At 44.0% G+C, this 21,410-nt stretch overlaps 1 long non-coding RNA gene across 1 annotated transcript in view; it reads right to left on the bottom strand.

Moving 5' to 3' along the window:
- LOC137539149 (uncharacterized) overlaps positions 1-21,410 on the bottom strand; it is a 91,701-nt gene that overhangs the window by 18,135 nt on the left and 52,156 nt on the right. The window contains exon 4 of the long non-coding RNA XR_011024936.1: positions 7,627-7,702. This is a non-coding gene — a long non-coding RNA (uncharacterized lncRNA). The remainder of the gene's footprint in view (positions 1-7,626; positions 7,703-21,410) is intronic.

The raw sequence follows: 21,410 nt of genomic DNA, 5'->3' as shown, positions 1-21,410 counted from the left end.
GACTAGTCAAGAACCTGTCAGATTTTTACTACCTACTGTAAATGACAGCAACATAGGAATAAAGTAAATTTTTGTGCATTTTATTCTAGGACAAATGTACATCTTAAATGTATGTATTTTTTGTAATACTAGTCATTTTTTTATATTTATCTACTAGCTTAGGAACAGAAAATAATCATCTTATCATGTACCTACATTACTACATTTTTAATATGACTACCAGTACTTTTTCAAAACTTAGATACAGGGTTTTTTTTTCCATTATTTCAATATTTGTAATTGTAATTGTGCTGTCAGTTTTCAGTTTGCATATAGGAAGTGAGGATGGAGAGCAGTGGTGTAGCTAAGGAGCTGTGGGCCCCGATGCAAATTTTACACTGGGGCCTCCCAAGCACCTTATACATAACAATTGATACGGCGCACCAAAACCTGTCAATAGCAACTACAGTGTCAGAGGTGCAAGAAGGGGATGGGAAACAGTTTTTTAATGATTATCACTATTCAAAGTATCTATAGAAGTGATTATTATGAGCACAGGACCAATAGAGAGCTAAAACTGCAGTTGAGGGAGGGCCCTTCGGGGCCCCTCTGGCTCAAGGGCCCCGATGCGGTCGCACCCTCTGCAACCCCTATTGCTATACCCCTGATGGAGAGGATCATGGGACATGTATACCTCGTCTCAGTGTGTGCTTTTGAGAATGTAATGTAAACATCTATTTATATGTGCCTCATGCTATGTGTACAGCTTCCCAGAACAGTACTATTTCATATTAGTTTCTATTTTCTAACGGCGCCAAGGTCTGCTGATTAACAGCTTGTCTAAGTGTGAGAGAGCTGTGGGAACCACTGGACCTTACAAGAACTGTATTGCAATCTCACCGTGTGCATATTCCTGCATTCTGTTCCATCAAAAACCACATGGCTTCAGGAAATGTAACCTTTAATAAGAGACACAGCTAGAGCATATAGTCTTGTATTATTTAAAGTGGACCTGAACTCTTGCACAAGACAGAAGAAAAACAGAGAGAAATTCACCCTGTATGTGTTTAGAGAGTTTAGCCTGTCTAATTCCACCCTCATATGTGACTAACCACAACTGTAATTTGATTTATCAGCTGTGTCAGCTGGCTGCCATAGCAGAGCAGCTAATTTGTAAACACAGGATGTTGACCCTATGTCTGATTCCGTGAAAGCAGGAGGTAGACACACTGCATTTTTTTTACAGGATTTGTATCAGCTGTAGGAAAGAATTTTTTTTTCCTTTAAAGGTTAATATGCTGATGCTTATCTTTTAGAGTAGAGAGGAAATTGTGAGTTCAGGTCCACGTTAAATCAGAACGCTGGAGTATTGGAAGGTCACAATTAGAGACGTCATCTAAAATTCAGATTGCACGGGTGCTGAATTTGTTGTTTGCACAGAGCAAATCAAATTAAGAGAGTAAACAATTAATTACCTGACAGCTTCGTTATCAAGTTGTCTGGCTGTTTGGTAATTAATCACTATCTTTCTGAATCTGTTTAGCCATTTGCATAATTTTTTGTGTCTCCCCTCCCAATTCCTGTTTCTATAAAGATAAAAAAATAATGTAATGCACCATGGGCTAACTGTTAGCACGCCTGTGAAAATCCCCTTAGCACGTCTAAACCAGCTTTTCGAGCGCAAAACTTTACGCGCAGGGCGCTCCGCGCGAAGTGCCCATTAAAGCCTATGGGACTTAGCGCGCGCATAGGACTTTGTGCGCGTAAAACTTTGCGCGTAAAACTTTGCGCGCAATCTGATTGAGAAATCTGGTGCTAACCTACTTAGCACCCTGGTTAGCACGTTTAAAGACTTTAGACGTGCTAAGTAGGTTAGCACCGTTTTGTGAATCAAGCCCCATGAGGTTTTTTTTGGCAGATACAGTAGATGGCTCGAGAGATAATTTCCGATCTGATTTTGATAGTTTTTCTGATTTTCTCATAAAAGTGAATGGAAACCTGTGACATTTATAGAAAAAAAATGGATACTTACCTCAGGAGAGGGAAACCTCTGGATCCTAAAGAGGCTCCCCCATCATCGTACATTAGCCCATTTCAGTGTTGGGCCTCCTGAAGAAAGCCCAATCGGGTCCGTGCTACTGTGCAGGTGCAGACGGCTCATGCCTGTGCTGTGCAGTAGTGCAGTCCCGATCCTACCTGGCTTTTCTTGAAGTGGGATGGTGCTATTGCACCTGCGTGAGCTGCCATGTCGGCGGCTGCTACAGAGGTGACCCCGGGAGGCTGGCGGAGAACGGAACTGCGTCAAAGAAATTAAGAAAACATTATGCATACTTACCTTCCATTCAAGCCCACGACGAGCCTGTGTCCTCTGGGAGTCGCCTCGAGCAGCTAGCTTCAGAATGCAATACAATGCAGCAGCCAATTAGATGCTTGAGTTTGTGGTTCCATGATGCTCTCTGCTTATTTCAGTCTGCTCTGTTCGTTGTGTCTTTGCCCATTAAAGCTACCTTGTACTACTCTGCTGAGCCTGATTTCATGGATTATTTGTGTATGACCTTGCTTTGCCTCTTGATCCTGTTATTTGTCTAATTGCCTCTTGATGCCTGGACTGACCTTTGGAACTGAACTTGACCTGATATTGCCTCATCCTTTGGTGCCATATTATTCTGATCTATCATGCATGGCCCCTGGAGTGTTACTGGACTGGCTAACGATTTGTGATTTTTAACCGTGCTATTGGTCACCTGTTGCTGACCTGAACTGTTCAATATTCCTGCCCGTACCTATCTAGTGTGGTTCTGGTGGTACTTTTACCTTGCTGGCCTCAGTCCTAATACATTGTGCACTTAGGTCTGGTAGTAACCGAGTGCTGGAGCGACCTACTTGTCATCCCTCAGCGGAGCGGGGAGGCGCCACATAGGGTAAAGACTGTGGAGGAGGTTGGGTATCAAGACTGAAGAAAGGTGAGAAATCCACTAGGCCTCACAACGTATTTTTTTTTTTTTAGGCACACTGCGTTTTATGATTATTTATCTAAATAATCACCTCCTTTATTTAAGCGTTTATCATATCTTTTTACAAGGTTTTTAATCCCTTTGTTGTAGTAGCATCACACTCCTCACCTATGGTATGGAGGAATTGGGGGGGGGGGGGGGCGGGGTCATGTTAATAGCATAGAACAAACACCAGCATTCTGCAAACAAGCGGTGCAGGTAGAGTAGAAGTTATCCAGACAAATGCAGTTTAAATGATACTGAAAAAATACCTTGCGTGGCAGATAAAATCAAAGAGGTGTTACTTTCTGGGTGACCCTCGTAGATAGACATTATTTATCTATAGATAACCTCTTATTGCAGTTTGCAGAAATGTTTTATAGATACAATCACTGGCAAACATATCAGGGAAATTGTACAAAAAATTCCAATATGTTTTATTATTTACAGCAACATTTCCAGCTATTAGCATGGCAACACAGCAATTGTAATCAGGCCTGGATTTACATCACAGGAGCCTATAGGCACAAAATGTCCTGGCACCCTAGACTTCACCCTACATGAACCTACAAACACCGTCTGAACCTCACCAAAAGTGTGCTAATTGGCCCAGCTCTCACTTCTCTCTTAGTTCCCTTGCCCATCATAGGTATTTACAAGTGCCCCTTAGTGTTAGGTATCCAGAGCTATCCTCGGTATTACGTAGCTAGAGGTACCCCCAAGTACTAGGTAGCTAGAGATGCCCCAGGCTTAAGTGAGATCAGGTTGGTGGAATGACAAGACCCGGGTGAGTAACCTCTCATTTACACTCTGCTCGGGACACTGCATAGGGAAGGAGGGATGTAGGCACTTGAGGAGGGGAGTGAGAAGCCTTTCCATTACCAGGCGCCTGTAGGCATGTGCCTACAGTGCCTTACAGTAAATCTGTCCCTGATTGTAATTACATACTGGGCTACAAGTACATCATTTTTATCCAGCTGTTTGTTTAGTATATTTTCAGTCACTTTTTTTTTCCAGCAATCCCGCATTCATGCCTGTTTTAACAATTGAGCCTTTTATTTCCTTGGTTTTAGCAAGATGTGTTAACTCCTTTTTTTCTGTTACTGTTTACAAAAGCTCAGATCCCATCACTAATACGAATCAAAGCTACGAAGACCAATCTCTTTATTTGATTTTATGAAAGGAGGTGAACAAACGCTGGAGAGAAATAGGAGCTTTCTGAAGTGTAAAATAAATGAGTCTCGATGGGGTTTGACCTGGTAATCACAGGGTCATTTCCCCGCCGATGGAAACCAGGCTGCGGTACAAGCGGCGTGTTTTAGAATACGATGACTGCCTCTCTGTTCAGCTGAATATCACTCAGAGCTTCAGAGCTGAATATGACAGCAGAGACTTTGGCCTGCAACAGCGCAACGGATGACTGCAAACCAAAATAAATGAGGCTTTTTCTGTTGCACCAAATAATGTAAGCGAACACCAGAAAACACTGCCTTACGAAAAAACAATGAAGAAATGTTGGCTGGAAAGCAAAGGTATCTTATGAAAGTAAATGTAATTCCAGCAATAACATTTATAGAGTTTTATACATTTTGCTTTGGCTGACGTGGGAAGGTGTTAGTCTCTTTAGGAGTTTTACTGCTATTTGCATCCCCTTTAGGGGTGAACATCCCTCCTGTTTCTGAGACCAGAGGCAGCCTTTGGGGGTGGCAAGTGGGGAAATCGCCCCAGGACCGCGCTTGAAAAATGCCCCGCACCCTCTGCAGGGGCCTCTGATTTCTCCATGACAGTACCTTGTCACGGAGCAGCAAGCAGGGGGAGATTGGCCAATAGCAGCAGCACCAGCTTCTCATTAGCCAATGCTGGGGCTGCTGTGGCCATCCAATCATGGAGGAGGGAGAGACTATAGTTTAAAGTGCCGCTCAGCTGATATGCTGCGGCCTGCTTGAATTGCTACATCAGTTGATTTCTCCCCATGCTGCCTAGGAAACCTAAAAGGAGACCTCCAGCCATGCTGCCGACGAGAAGGAGATCCAGAAGTTGAGAGACCACCAGCCATACTGCAAATGTGTGCTTCCCGGCCATCGTGTTTACATTGCCGCTCAATGTGTCACTTTAGCACTTTAGGCCTGCAATTTAGCATTCAATGTGATTTCTGCCCTTAAAACGCTGCTTTGCGTCAAATCCAGATTTTTCCCCGGGACTTTTGGCGTCTATCCCACTATGCCGATAGGAGAAGGGTCAGCTGATCGAGGCGGTCAGCTGATCCCAGCTCAGCAGGTGATTGGTTGATGGGAGCTAGGCGGCGCTGTGGAGCGCTGTACTATATATATCTCTTGCTGTTCAGTTGCTGGTTGTCTGGCTTTGCGAATACCTATGTGTTAGCACTCAGACCTTAGTCAGATCCTTCAGTGTGGTTGAACCAGGTGGACCTGGGAATCCACACTTAGCCAGTTTACTGTGTATAATCTGTGTTATTCTTTAGACCAGTTCCAGGGTGTAGAGACCACGGACCTCACACCCCAGACTAGGAATACAGTGTATCATCTGTGTTATTCCTTAGACCAGTTCCAGGGTGTAGAGACCACGGACCTCACACCCCAGACTAGGAATACTGTGTATCATCTGTGTTATTCCTTAGACCAGTTCCAGGGTGTAGAGACCACGGACCTCACACCCAGACTAGGGAACTTGTGTTATCATTCTGTTATACATCAGACTAGTTCCAGGGTGTAGAGACCACAGACCTCACACCCAGACTAGGGAACTTGTTTTATCATTCTGTTATACATCAGACTAGTTCCAGGGTGTAGAGACCATGGACCTCACACCCAGACTAGGGAACTTGTGTTATCATTCTGTTATACATCAGACTAGTTCCAGGGTGTAGAGACCACGGACCTCACACCCAGACTAGGCATTGTTTGATATCTGTTATGACTTATTGCTGTCCTGACTTTCCCTTTGCTTTCTGATTCGGTACCTTGCATTTCTGATTACCTGTTGCCAAACCCTGCTTGCCTTGGATACCGAATCAGCTTCCTGTCTTTGTACTTTATCTGTCTATGTGTTGCCGACCCGGCCTGCCCGACCTTTCTGGCTGTCACCCACCCCTTGGGTGCTCAGCCTTCCTGCAGGGGCCCCCTGCTCCTCAGAGGGGGCACTGCTACAAAATCAGTCAGGGTCTCCTTCTCCTAGAGTCCTTGACTGCAGTAGAGTCTGTCTCTACTCATTGGACCACCTGCTACCCCGGTGGTCCACTTACTACTGTTACACCAAACACTTACACGCTTCAGGTGTCCAGAGGTTAGCAATATTTCTGTATTATCTGTGATTCTGCAGATCATCAATAATCGGGTATATATCTGTATTCTTGGTGATACTGCAGATCACCAATAATCAGATTCTCTCTGCATGCTGACACCAATCGTTACACTTGTGATGTCATTTCTGCCCTTTTTTCTTTTCTCCTCCAAAGGGCCAGTGCGCCTTAAAGAAAACCTGAACTGAAAATTAAAAGCCAAAATAAGCATACACAAGTCATACTTACCTTCCATGTAGTCTACTCCTCAGTGTCTTTCTCCTGTCCCGCGTCCTGTTTGTTCACTGTGATCAAGGGAATTTTCCATCCTCCATTTTGAAAATGGCCATTACCCATAACAGCTTTCTGGTCAGCACACAGTTAAACTGTAACATCGCCCACTTGAGCCATAGGGAAACATGGACATTACCTGGTACATCAGTTTTCCTCTCAGCTATAACTGACAGCAACTGATATTTTACTTACAGCAACTGATATATTTCAGGTCTAACAAAATATTGTCAGAACTGGAATGGATTATTGTCAGAAGAAAATGGTGAGTTTCTGAGAACTGATGGCAAGGTAACTATGCAATGTTAATTTGAAGTTACCTCACGTGTTTATTTTAAATATTTTTACTCAGTACAGGTTCTCTTTAAGTATGTGATAACTCCAAATCATAACAGCAGAAAAAGTTTTGAAAGTTTTGAATGCAGGATTAGCATCTTTATCACTTAATACACTCCGACCAGTTGCTGTTAAAATTTGATTTTTATGGTGACACACCTGCTTTAAAGTGGCCCTGTGGTGAGTCAGTGCACTACTATTTAGTCATAAGATCGTACATAATGCAGTCTTACTAGCAGTACTGCACTGGCTCCTGTCACAAATAGCGATGTACTGAGCTCAGAGGTATTCCCACAAAGACAAAAATCTAACAGTAGGCTTAAACATAAATTAACCCCACTCCCCCCTTCCCCCTCCCTAACTGACAATTGCCTTCCTTCAGTATTAGAGCAGGGGCATGACAATCAGATTACTAGGGACAATGAGGATGTGACAAGCATGCAAGGAGCGTGGCAAGGCTGGGTAAGGCCAGGGCACTGTACAATGGGAGGCTTGGCAAGCATGAAAAGGGGTGTGACTTTAGTCTAACAAAGAAACTCACCTGGGCTCAACAAAATCTTGTTAGCAGCAGCAGCCTTTCCTGCTAAGGTAGCTAGGTATGGTATGCAGGCTTGCAAACACTTTGTTGACAGGTGCTCCACTGGAGCAATTCAAAGAAACAAAAACTGTACTAAAATTGTGGAAATACTGTATAAGCATTTAAAAAAAATCAATTCAACATATCTTTACCTGAGCGTTGAAATTCATCAAGGCTCTTCTTGTTCTTTTCGGGCATTTCTCCATTCCCAATGGATACAACATAAACCTGCAGCGGATAAAGAACCTCTTTTTTTTCAAGGGTTTTAACTGTGAAATGGATTGGCGGATTCATTTATCTGAGTAAAGTTAGGTTTACTCTAATAACATTCCTAAACCCCAATTGAGCTGAGAGAATTCACAGCTGATTTAACCAAAACATCCAACTAGCAGTTCCAGCTAAGCCATTCACTTAACAGATGCATGCTCCTGAAATAAATTCAATCACATAGAGATGTCATTGCTGCAGAAAATCTGCCGTCACACTCAGCTCGCCCTGCTGGAAATGATGCGCTGGGAGCACGCTGCTTGCACCAGCAGCCGCTAGGATTCTGTACCTTATACATTGCAGAAAAAACACTGTGCAGCAAGAGAAGGACTGAGAGCGGACCTCAGAACTTCCTCTGTGCTCCTTTCTTTGTTACAGCTGATACAAATCTTGCAATAAATCTGCAGTGTGTCTACTTCTTGCATTCACAGAAGCAAAGATAGGGTTAACATCCTGTGTTTACCAATTAGCTGCTCTGCCGTGGCAGCTAGCTGACACAGCTGAGATCAAATTTCAACTTGTGATTAGTCACAGATGAGGTGAAATTAGAGAGGCTAAACTCTCTAAACACATACAGGGTGCATTATGTTATGCTTCACTTCTGTCCTGTACAAGAGTTCAGGTCCACTTGAAAGAGGAAAAGGCCGGAGGGGGGGGGGGTGTTTGTGGGAAACCATTCAAAACACCTTTACCTATTTATTGTACAAGGCCGATTTATTGTACAGATTGCACCAGGGCCCATAGCTCAGAGGCTACGTCACTGCACTGATGGTTATATTTTGCAAAGAGGGAGTTCTGGGTATCTTGAACATCAAGCTATACACTGTTATCATCATTTCCAGCAAGTTTCATAAACCTTAACCCTCACAGCACTTCTTTAAAGGGTCATAAAATAAGTGTGGCCATCATGAGCTTCAAAATTCATGACAATTGTAGCCACAAATACACCTGACCTGGACAGTGGTCCCATGTAACGGATGAAGGAAAAGGTAGTGATTGGTGAACCCCACAGCTCTTTGCCAACCTGTGGCTGCAGTGGCTGCTCCCCCATAGTTAAAGGACATCTGTAGCGAAAGTCTTAAAATTTAAAATATATGTAAACTTATACAATTAAGAGGTGCGTTTCTTCCAGAGCAAAATGAGCCATAAATTACTTTTCTCCTATTGCTGTCACTTACAGTAGATAGTAAAAATCGGACAGAACCGACCGGTTTTGGACTAGCCCATCTCCTCATGGGGGTTCACAGGGATTTCTTTATTTTCAGAATGGACTTAGTGAATGGCATTTGCTCTGTCAGTAATGTCAGATTTCTACTACTTATTATAAATGCCAGCAACACAGGAGAAAAGTTATTTATGGCTCATTTTATTCCGGAAGAAACGTACTTGTTACTTGTATGTGTTTTGAATTTTAATATTTCTGGGACAGTTTCTTTAAGCCTCAGATCCCATGTTTCACTGTCACATGGTCAGCCTTGCCCACTAACTATTTTGTCTATCACTTTGTTTCTGTACAGTGTTTTCACTTTCCAACCGGATTGCTGTTAGAATTTTTTATTGTTCAATTTTGAATTTAGCTCGGCTTTAAAGACCTTAACTCAGAACTCCTCTCTGCTCTAAAAGATACACAACAGCATAATAACCTTCAAAGAAAAACATTTGTTTGTTACAGCGGATACAAATCCTGCAATAAATATGCAGTGTATCTACTTCCTGATTCATGGAAGCAGACATAGGACTTGATTCACTAAGACAAATAGCATGCCTTATCCAAGTTAACACGCCTTATCAGAGATAACACGCCTTATCAAAGTTAACGTGCCTTATCAAAGTAGCATAGAGAGCACTACGAACCCACAGGGGCTCAGGGCAGGACGAGTAGAGCTCTTGTCATTGCCAACTAGCAGGCTTAAGTTTGTGCTGCTCTGATAAGGCGTGTTAACTTTGATAAGGCGTGTTATCTCTGATAAGGCGTGTTAACTCGGATAAGGCATGCTATTTGACTTAGTGATTCAAGGCCATATTGTTAACAGCCTTTGCTTTCAAATGAACATATCTGCAGTGGCAGTCATGTGACACGGGGCAGAGATTAAATTACAACATGTGATTAGACACAAAGGAGGGGAAATTAAATAGACTAAACTCTAAATACATACAGGGTGCGTTTCTCAGGTCCACTTTAAACACATCAGTTCCATTTATCTTCCAATACTGTGCATACATGGTAGGCCATGAAGGTATAATCAATTCTTCTGTGTTACCCATCCCTCTAACTGTAGCTTTTAAATTTGTGCAATTAATGCAACAGATAAATGCAACAACTGACTTACTTGGATGCTGTACCAGACCTAATTATGAGAAGTGAAAAGATCAACAGAATCCATTTATTTCTAGTAGGGATGATGTAACGATCGGTGTCAGCACACAGAGAGAATCTGATTATTGGTGATCTGCAGTATCACCAAGAATACAGATTATACCCGATTATTGATGATCTGCAGAATCACCGATAATCTAAGTATAACTAACCTCTGGACACCTTTATAATGTGAGTGTTTGGTGCAACAGTAATTAATTTGAGTAAGACCACCCGAGGAGCAGATGGTCTCTGGCAGTATGGGCGATACTGCCTTTTGAGAAGTGCAAAAACCGTCCAACAGCCTGAGACCTCCAAAGGGGTGGAGTCCCAGGCTGAAGGTAGGAAGAACCTGTGAGTGAGTGACACCTGAAAGGTGGATGTCACTAACAGGTCTGGAGACTATCGCTTAAGGAGAGAGATAGCTCTCAAGGTCGGGCAAGCCAGGTCGGCAACACACAGACAGACAAGGTTCATAGACAGAAGGCTGATTCGGTATCCAAAGGCAGGCAGGGTTTGGCAACAGGTAATCAGATATGCGTAGGTACCGAATCAGAAAGCAGAGGGATAGTCAGGAATGCAATAGGTCATAACAGATATCAACAATGCCTAGTCTTGGGTGTGAGGTCCGTGGTCTCTACACCCTGGAACTAGTCTGGAGTACAATATGATGGTACAGAGTATTCCTAGACTTGGGTGTGAGGTCCGTGGTCTCGACACCCTGAAACTAGTCTGGATTATAACAGAATCATAACACAGAGTCCCTAATCTTGGGTGTGAGGTCCGTGGTCTCGACACCCTGGAACTAGTCTGGAGTATAACAGAATGATAACACAGAGTCCCTAATCTTGGGTGTGAGGTCCGTGGTCTCGACACCCTGGAACTAGTCTGAAGTATAACACAATAATACACAGAAGTAATATGGCTCAGTGTGAATTCCCAGGTCCTCCTGGTTCTAACACACTGTAGGATCTGACTAAGGTCTGAGTGCTTTCACGTAAGTCTTCGCAAAGGCAGACAACTTGAGACTGACCAGCAGTGACTATATATAGGGCGGCGCTCTCCGGCGCCACCCATCAGCGATCAACCAATAGCCACTTGCTTTGAGGTCAGCTGACCAGGTTTGTCATAAAGGTTCTGCCTCCCAGAGCGCGCGCGCGTATTCCTCAGCCTGTGTGAACTAACAGGCCCAGCCACACCAGACGCACGCTGCTGCGTGCAAACCGTCGCGCTGGACGCGGAATCAGCCGCCTTGCCGCCAGTACACACGGCGGCCTTTCCGTGTTTTATCACAGATGAGCAGGTGAAAATTGCAAAATCAGGTTTGTGGCAAATCTGGTCAATTCACATAAGCAGAATTTTTCATGAGCCTGAGACCACAATTTGCCATGAGGTAAATCATTTGGGAGACGTTACCTTTTTTCTTTTTGTATATCCAATGGAGTATTACCAGATAGTCCTGCCAATCAAACAAAGTAGAGCCTGCAACTAGAAACCAATAGAAATTAGGAGCATATTATCACTTTATAAGCGGAGAGTGGGAGGATTTTTCATTCTGTTCTCTAATTTCACTCTGTCCATAGGAAGAAAGACGGATACTGATTGGATTGACACGGTCAGTAAGTGTATAGAAACAGTAGTGGTGAATAGTTTTTTGGCTAAACACACACTACACAAGCAAAGGCAGTCAGCCACTGTCATTGCTGATATACAGCTGAATGGATTCAAGGCTTTACTCTTTTTGTGTTTATAAATAAAAGGTTAATATTGTGCACATTTGCACATAATTGTGTATTACTGCTGTTACCATAAAGGTTAATATTGTGCACATTTGCACATAATTGTGTATTACTGGTGTTACCATAAAGGTTAATATTGTGCACATTTGCACATAATTGTGTATTACTGCAGTTACCATAAAGTTTAATATTGTGCACATTTGCACATAATTGTGTATTACTGCTGTTACCATAAAGGTTAATATTGTGCACATTTGCACATAATTGTGTATTACTGCTGTTACCATAAAGGTTAATATTGTGCACATTTTCACATAATTGTTCATTACTACTCTTCTTCCAAGGGTTAATATTGCGCGCATTTGTACATAATTCTGCACTAGTACAGTTACCGTAAATTATGACATTGTGCACATTTCCATTTAATTGTCCATCATGCGCAAGTATTTTCACGTTAAAAAGCCAGTTGTGTACCCACCTGCAGATGTGAAACTTTTTGTGAAAGTATCACATTACCTTAGTGTCACAGAAGCCCTGGTGGCTGACTGCAAATGGCCTTCCAAACGGTGCCAGCACACGGTTCTTGCGAACACTGGTCGCAGTCAATGCGCAGGAACCGTTGGGAATTAGCCGCAGACAAACCAGGAGGGAGCCTGTGAGATACGGGTAATTACAACTCACACACGATTCAGGATATAACTAACTGCCACCACCTCGGTTACCATGGGCCCGAGGAGCCCGCTGACTGACTAGTCCTGCGAATAAAAACGGTTAAACACACTCTATTCTGTCTAGCCAACAACAAACAATAGTAGTAGCGTCTCTCCAGAGGTCTGGTTCCGTGGTGCGGCTGATAAGCAGGGTAGCGGACAGTGAATGACTTTGATAAAGTCGTTTATTCACGGCAATATAAATAATTAATATATACAGACAATTATTAAAATCAACAATTATTAAAACAGTAATAGCCAGTATGAAAAATAAAAGAAGGGAGAAAAAATACTTAGTTCCTGGAAAGATGTCCTTTTTGTGGGAAGAATCATAAAGTTCTTGGTTTCAATCAAAGTTCAGAGTTCAGACCAGGTGGATGCCAGCATATCCTCAAGCTGGCACAGATGAGTTCAAGATGTTTCAGGGTGGAGGACACTGAGTTTGTCTCCTCTCCCATTCTTATGCCCCTGATCCAGTAGGAGGGAGTGAGGGCAGGGCCACACACCCCCTTAGTACATGAGATGAGTCCTCCCCTTGTCCTGGGGACCAGAAATCATGTCTTAACCACATATGGGCTCTATCTCACAGAACCGTACAGGTCAGGGCAGATTTACTAATATTTTCAGGTCTGCCTCGATTTACCCAGCAGCCTGATACCAAACATGAGGGTTGGGACCCCTGTAGTATCATCAGGGCACTTTCGAACTGCCTAACTGACAGTCTTTACCTCAGAATGTTCTGAAATGTTCTCAGAACCAGCGCAGGACAGGGCCAAGCATGCTCTGTTAGTTTGGAGGGTCTGCCAGCCTGGCAACACAGAAAATATGACACATATAGCAGTTTATGGAATATAATCTACATCTGGGATTGACAGCAGGTCATCCCTAGGTGAGGTTGTTTTTGAAGCTGGCAGCAGCAAGCCACATGTCGGCTCCTCTGCTGGGGAAGGAGCCCGAGTGTCTGAGTTTTTCCACTCTAGATTGCTTCTGTCATGGTGCTTGTCACCTATACCTGATGGATGGGCCATCAGCACAGCTTGAAGCCAGGGACTCTCTGCAGATGACTAGGGCCCTGTTGGTGGAAGGAGGGAAAGAGAGAAAAAAGAAAAAAAAAGAAAAAAAAAACCCCAGGGATGTCATTTCTGATTCCTAGTAATGATAGCGTCTTTTATAGCGGCATAATCATTATCTTTCTCCGCAGGCAATTCTGCGAAAGCATCAAGCGCTTTGTAGCGCAGCAAAGGTGTCAGATGTCTGGCCCACTGGTCTTGGGACAGACGATACTGACGGCAGGCCTTTTCAAAAGACCGCAAAAACAAGTCAATGTCTGTGTCTTTCTCAATATTAGCGAATTTAAATTTTGCACTTACGGGTGGTGCAGCTCCTTCAGCAGGGAGGCTGGGCGAAGAACTCCGGCTGGCCTGTTGCACTTTTGCCATGTTTAGCTCATGCTGTTGTTGGCGCTCCCGTTCTCGCTCAGCGGCATCCCTCTCCGCGTGGCGTTCTGCAGCAGCAGCCTTGCGTTCTGCAGATTGGCGTTCCCACTCCTCACGGGCTTCCATGTACTGCATGTACTTTTCCAGGTCAGTCTCCATCAGCTTTCGTAATGCCTGCTGCATTACCGGGTCAGTACAAACGGACAGTCCAGTACTGGCTGTTTCCGGGTGAGTACTTCCAGAAACTCTGGGATTGGGGTCCACACTGACAGTCTCTGGCGTAACTGTTGCAGCAGGGCCAGCAGGATGCTCAACCTCTGTACGCGCAGAATCTTCAGTCTCTGGTTCCCCTTGACTTGGGTCAGATGGGCTGGTATCCACTTCAGCGGACACCTCCGGCTCCCGCAGTTGCTGGGTATCCCATTGAAACAAGTCATTTACCATGTCCTGTTTGTTCTTGCGGAGGGTGTCAATGCCCCGCAGCTGACAAAGATTTTCCAGGTCTGATACGGCCATGAGCTTGTAGTTCCCGGACATTTCCACGCCAAATAAAATAAAACTTTTGGGGAGGGGTACTGGCTACACAGTCTCTCTGTATATATAAAAAATATATTGCCTTCCAGCTACACCAACGAATTAGTTCGTTTCTGGATAGCGCTAGCGCTATCTTAGATACTTTTCAGCACAACACAGGTCCCAACCGCTGCCTAACACTGTCACAAAAGCCCTGGTGGCTGACTGTAAATGGCCTTCCAAACGGTGCCAGCGCACGGTTCTTGCGAACTCTGGTCGCAGTCAATGCGCAGGAACCGTTGGGAATTAGCCGCAGACAAACCAGGAGGGAGCCTGTGAGATACGGGTAATTACAACTCACACACGATTCAGGGTATAACTAACTGCCACCACCCTCGGTTACCATGGGCCCGAGGAGCCCGCTGACTGACTAGTCCTGCGAATAAAAACGGTTAAACACACTCTATTCTGTCTAGCCAACAACAAACAATAGTAGTAGCGTCTCTCCAGAGGTCTGGTTCAGTGGTGCGGCTGATAAGCAGGGTAGCGGACAGTGAATGACTTTGATAAAGTCGTTTATTTACGGCAATATAAATAATTAATATATACAGACAATTATTAAAATCAACAATTATTAAAACAGTAATAGCCAGTATGAAAAATAAAAGAAGGGAGAAAAAATACTTAGTTCCTGGAAAGATGTCCTTTTTGTGGGAAGAATCATAAAGTTCTTGGTTTCAATCAAAGTTCAGAATTCAGACCAGGTGGATGCCAGCATATCCTCAAGCTGGCACAGATGAGTTCAAGATATTTCAGGGTGGAGGACACTGAGTTTGTCTCCTCTGCCATTCTTATGCCCCTGATCCAGTAGGAGGGAGTGAGGGCAGGGCCACACACCCCCTTAGAACATGAGATGAGTCCTCCCCTTGTCCTGGGGACCAGAAATCATGTTGGTGGAAGGAGGGAAAGAGAGAAAAAAGAAAAAAAAAAACCCCAGGGATGTCATTTCTGATTCCTGTAATGGTCCTTCCAATTCGCCCGCGTTTCTTACGGCTGTTCCGTGACACTTAGCAAAATTGTTTTGCTTAAAAAATTTGCTTATCCCTAATAGCTACTACTGCACCCTAGAGCAAAGCAAAGGAAAGCCTGATAGACTGCTGAAAAGCAACTGAGCACCTGGAATATTTTTGTTTATAATGGTTTGTAATGGAGTGTGTTGTGGGGGGAGGCCGGTTTGGGTCAGAGTCATTACTTACCTGCGAGGTGCTGCTCCTCTAGCCAACCTGCCCCCCCCCCCCCCCACCACCACCACCATCCATATGGCATTTACCATGTTCTCCAGGGTTAGACCGCAGTTGCCAAATGTTCTAATTCCCGGCAGACTATCTCTGTACTCACATTCACAGACTACATCTCCTAGTATGCTCATGTTTACTCCCACAACCCAAGCATATACTGACAAATTCATTGGCCCTAGACTATGGTAGAAATATTACTTTGTGAGCCCTCTTAACCACTTCAGCCTACAGCTTCGAAAATCTTATGCATCCGAGCAATGTTCACCTCCCATTCATTCGCTAATAACTTTATCGCTACTTATCAAAATTAATTGATCTATATCTCGTTTTTTCCGCCACTAATTAGGCTTTCTTTAGGTAGTACATTTTGCTAAGAGCCACTTTACTGTAAATACATTTTAACAGGAAGATTAAGATAGAAATGGAAAAAAATCATTATTTCTCAGTTTTTGGCCATTATAGTTTAAAATTAATAAATGCTACAGTAATTAAAACCCATGCATTTTATGTGCCCATTTGTCCCGCTTATTACACCATTTAAATTACATCCCTATCACAATTTATGGTGCCGATATTTTATTTAGAAATAAAGGTGCATTTTTTCAATTTGCGTCCATCACTATTTACAAGCTTATAATTTTAAAAAATTTAATAAGATACTCTCTTGACATGTATATTTAAAAAGTTCAGACCCTTAGGTAACTATTTATGTAGTTTTTTTTTTTTTTAATTGTAATTTTTTTAAAAAATTTTTTAATACAAAACTGTATTTGGGTAATTTTAGTTTGGGAGGTAAATAGCCAATTTTAGATGTAATGTAATGTATTTTTTTATTCAGTACAGGTATGTGGGTGCAGTTTACTATTTGGCCACAAGATGGCCACATTCAAAAAATTCCTAGATGCGAACGATGTCGCATCTAGGAACTAAAAAGAAGAGAAGAAGTTTCCTGGGGGCAGAAATACCACGCTCTCTGATGAGAAAGCGTCGGTATTTCTGCCGGGGATTTAGATCGGTGAATGGGAATTATATTCCCATTCACTGATCGGGGGGGGGCAGCGGGAGGCAGCGGGAGCGCGCGTGGGCGCGCGCCCGATCGCGCGCACCACACGGCTGCAGCACCACTGCCTATCTGGACGGATATATGCGTCCAGATATGGCGAAGTGGTTAAAGCAGCATGGACAGCAATACTATCCCAGGGAAAAACACATATATAAGTAGATAACTACTTGTTATACTTACATGACAGATGTATTCTACTGCCCATGTTTTGATTTCAGTGGATTTTATTTATTATATAAGGATAATTCTGTTCCTGGCATTTGCCACCTTGATTCCCTCTGACTGAAGCCAATCCTGACGTCATTTCCTCCCTTACTTGCTTTTCTCCTAGAAACTGCACTGTCATAGCTAGCTTGCTTTGTAAACATGTGAGCACAGCATAGATCAGATTTCAGCAGCTCACTGAACTGTCCTGAGCCAATCAGTGAGGAGCAGGAAAAGGGGGATTACAAGATTTATTCTAGTTTGTAATGGCAAACATAGCCAGGCTGACTGAGATACGATTTATTACTGCAGAAATGTTTCTAAATAGATTGGAGTGCTTGCAATGCAGGGTAAGGTTTCAGGCTGCATATTAACACAGAGCAGTGGGTAAATGGAATTTTATTTTGTGTCTGACAATTACTCTTTAAGGAACAGTGAGTGACATGCACTCTGATGTACTCTGTAAAGTATGGTGAGAAATGTGTCAGTGCTACATAAATGCTTAATAATTATAATAATTACAAAATGCAATCTAAGTGGGACCTCTGAGTCACTCCCAGCAAGTCTGCATAAGTACCTGTTTCTAAATTATAATTAAAAACACAGATCTCAATTTCACCTTTCTGCGGATAAGTGACAAGCCATGGGGGCTTTATCAAGCTTTTTGTGTTACCCATAGTTCCAACTTCTTACTAATCTAGTGTGCAAGTATGGATAAACACAGTCAACCTATCATGTGCTAAACATTTCAATATACTCAGATTGCTTTATGCTCTAAAGGAAGAAATGGCAAACTAACATGGGAATTAAAAAGAAAAATCAAAATCTGGAGGCATGCAGGGCTGCTTGCTATGAGGGGGCGTCAACATAAACACTTAAAGATAATAGATGTTATTTTCTCCGTTACAGCATAAAAAAGTACATTAGGATAATTCTCGAGATGCAATCAGAAAGACTGCAGTTCAACAGCTGGAATTTTCTCCTGTAGAAGAATAGTGTTTTCTATATGTGTTAACTCCTGCAGATTAAATGTGAGCTTTTCATTCTCAGAATGCTTAAATTATAGCCACTGCCGCAAATATCAGGAAAATGCTGCTTTCAGTTTAATCATTTACAACTCGCTTAAAGCAGCAGGGTCAGCCATACTATGCCAGGAAAATAAAACACATATATTAGTTGATAAATACTTGTTCTACTTAAATAACAGATGCATTGCATTGTCCACGTTTTGATGTCAGTGAATTTTATATGGTAAATGAAGAGAATTCTGTTTATGACAGTTACCCTAAAGCTGGCCACTAACGGTCCAATTTCTAGCGAAAAATCGTTTGAGCGATCAGAAATTCTGGTTGTAAATAATCTCCATTGGTGGACGCAATCGATTATGAACGAGTGAAAAAAATGTCGCCCGAATGAATTTTCGTCAAACGAAAATTTAGATTTTCTTGGTGGTTGTGATAGATAGGAAGCAATGATTGGTTAGTTGATGGTGTAGTGAACGTTTTTTCGTCCGATCAAAATTTCTGATCGCTCGAACGATTTTTCGCTAGAAATTGGACCGTTAGTGGCCAGCTTAAGACTGAAGCTAATTCTTATGTAATTTCCTCCCTTAGGGTGGCCACTAATGATCCAATCGTTTTCATCCAATCTTACCATTTCTATATAATATAAGGGAACTGCCTATAGTATCCATTGTAACGATCGGTGGGCGCAGAGAGTATCTGATTACCGGTGATCTGCAGTATCACCGGAAATACAGATATATACCAGATTATAAGTGATCTGCAGTCTCACCGATAATCCGATATACAAACTAACCTCTGTTCACCTGAGTAGAGTGTAGTGTTTGGTGTAACTGTAACACTTAGAGGACAAGGCCTCAATGCAGCAAGGAGTACTGCACAGATTCCTTCCGCAGACCTGAGCTCTCCAAGACGGGAGGAGTCAGACTGACAGTAGGAAGGTATATCTGAAAGTGACCCTCAGGAGGAAGGATCGCTAACAGAGCGAGGAACCGCCTCTAACGGCAAGGTCGGTTCTCGAGGTCGGACAAGCCAGGTCGTAAACACACAGACAGATAAAGTACAAGATCAGCAGACAAAGGCAGAGTCAAAGTACAGGCAGGGTTCGGCAACAGGGTATCAGATATATCGGGGTACAAAATCAGGAGGCAGAAACAGAGTCTAGGAGCGAGCCGGGGTTCGGCAACAGAGTATCAGAAATAACGAGGTACAAGATCAGAGTTCAGAAGGGTAGTCAAGGCAGGCAAAAGTCATAACAGATAATCACAATCAAACTAGTACTTTAGCTATCAACAGAATCTAGCTAAGTGTAGGATTACAGCTCCAGCTGGTCCCGGCACACTTGCGGATCTGACTACGGATCTGGGTGCTCCCACATGTGTGATCGCGCGCGTGTAAGTCTGAATCTTGGTGGACTATCAGTCCCAGCCACACCAGTACTGTCTTGCAATGTATCCAGTGAACTGAGTGCGGGAGCCGCCTCCAATGCGGATTCCGCCGCTCTGCCTAAGCGGCATGCAGCGTTTTTTCCGCGTTGTGACGCCATGCTGGACGCGGAAACAGCCGCCTCGCCTTGAGAGACAGCGGCTTTTCCGCGTTTCATCACAGTACCCCCAGCCCCCCCCCCCCCCCCCCCGAGGAGTGGACTCCGGACAACTCCTACCAGGCTTCTCGGGGTGTAAGGCATGAAACTCTTTCCTCAACTCATCCGCATGCATGCGAGTCCCCGGTACCCACTGTCTCTCCTCAATGCCATATCCCTTCCAGTGTACCAGATACTGTACCGAGTTCTGGACAATGCGAGAGTCCAAAATTTTCTCTACTTTGAACTCAGGATGACTATCCACCAGGACAGGAGGAGGAGGAGTAGGGCCCACATGGACTGCTGGTTTGAGCAGGGATACGTGAAATGATCTCACCCCACGCATGCTGGCGGGGAGATCAACGGTATAAGTGACGTTGTTGATCTTTTTGGTCACAGAAAACGGACCCACAAACCTGGGGCCCAGTTTGGCAGAAGGCTGCTTCAGGGTCAAGTGACGTGTGGACACCCAGACTAAATCCCCTGGCTGAAACTTCCATTCCATGGAACGTCTCTTGTCCGCTTGACCCTTTTGACTTTGGAACGCTTTCTGCAAATTATCTCTAACAATTCCCCAATTGTCCCTGAGTGACCTCTGCCAATCCTCCAGCACTGGGAATGGAGAAGAGGCAACTGGCAAAGGGGAGAACTTGGGCGACCTCCCTGTCACAATCTGGAACGGGGAAAAACCAGAAGAAGAACTCTTTAAATTATTCTGCGCAAATTCTGCAAAAGCCAGAAACTTCACCCAGTCATTCTGTGCCTCCGCAACGTAACATCTTAAAAACTGTTCTAAAGACTGATTAATTCGTTCAGTCTGCCCATTCGTCTGTGGGTGGTAGCCTGACGAGAAAGAAAGCTTCATGCCCATTTGGTGGCAGAATGCCCTCCAGAATTTAGAGATAAATTGGACTCCCCGATCGGACACAATGTTCTCCGGAATGCTGTGCAGCCGGAAAATGTGGACGATGAATAGGTCAGCCAATTCTTGGGCCGAGGGGAGTCCTTTCAAAGGCACGAAATGGGCCATTTTGCTGAAGCGGTCGACTACCACCCAAATGACCGACATGCCTTCAGACCTGGGGAGCTCACCCACAAAATCCATGGACAAGTGGGTCCATGGTTCACTCGGGGCGGGCAAAGGCTGTAAGGTACCGACAGGTGCCTGCCGGGAGGGTTTACTTTTGGCACATACCGCACATTCCCTGACATATTCCTTGCAGTCTGTTGCCATAGAAGGCCACCAAGCACACCTGGCAATCAGATCCTGCGTTCTGGCAGCACCAGGGTGACCAGCACTCTTATGGGCGTGAAACATTTGTAAGACCTGTAGACGAAAAAACAGTGGGATAAACAAGACCCCCTCCGGTTTCCCCTCAGGGACATCCTGCTGAAAGGGACCCAAAACCTTTGTCCAATCCTCCCAGGTCTCTGTGGCTGCTAACACCAGCCTCTGCGGGATGATGGACTCAGGAGCGGGGGGCTGTGCTGTCTCTAATTCGAAACATCTGGACAGGGCATCTGCCTTGATGTTTTTGCTGCCTGGAGTATATGTGATAATAAATCTGAACCTCGTAAAAAATAACGACCAACGGGCCTGTCGGGGACTTAGTCTCTTAGCCCCCTCGATGTATTCCAGATTCTTGTGATCAGTATACACCGTGATCGTGTGTTCTGCCCCTTCTAACCAGTGGCGCCATTCTTCAAATGCCAATTTAATGGCCAGAAGTTCCCGGTTGCCTATGT

The sequence above is a fragment of the Hyperolius riggenbachi genome, chromosome 11, assembly GCF_040937935.1.
Source record: "Hyperolius riggenbachi isolate aHypRig1 chromosome 11, aHypRig1.pri, whole genome shotgun sequence".
Lineage (NCBI taxonomy): Eukaryota > Metazoa > Chordata > Amphibia > Anura > Hyperoliidae > Hyperolius > Hyperolius riggenbachi.
This window is presented reverse-complemented; position numbering and strand designations above follow the sequence as displayed.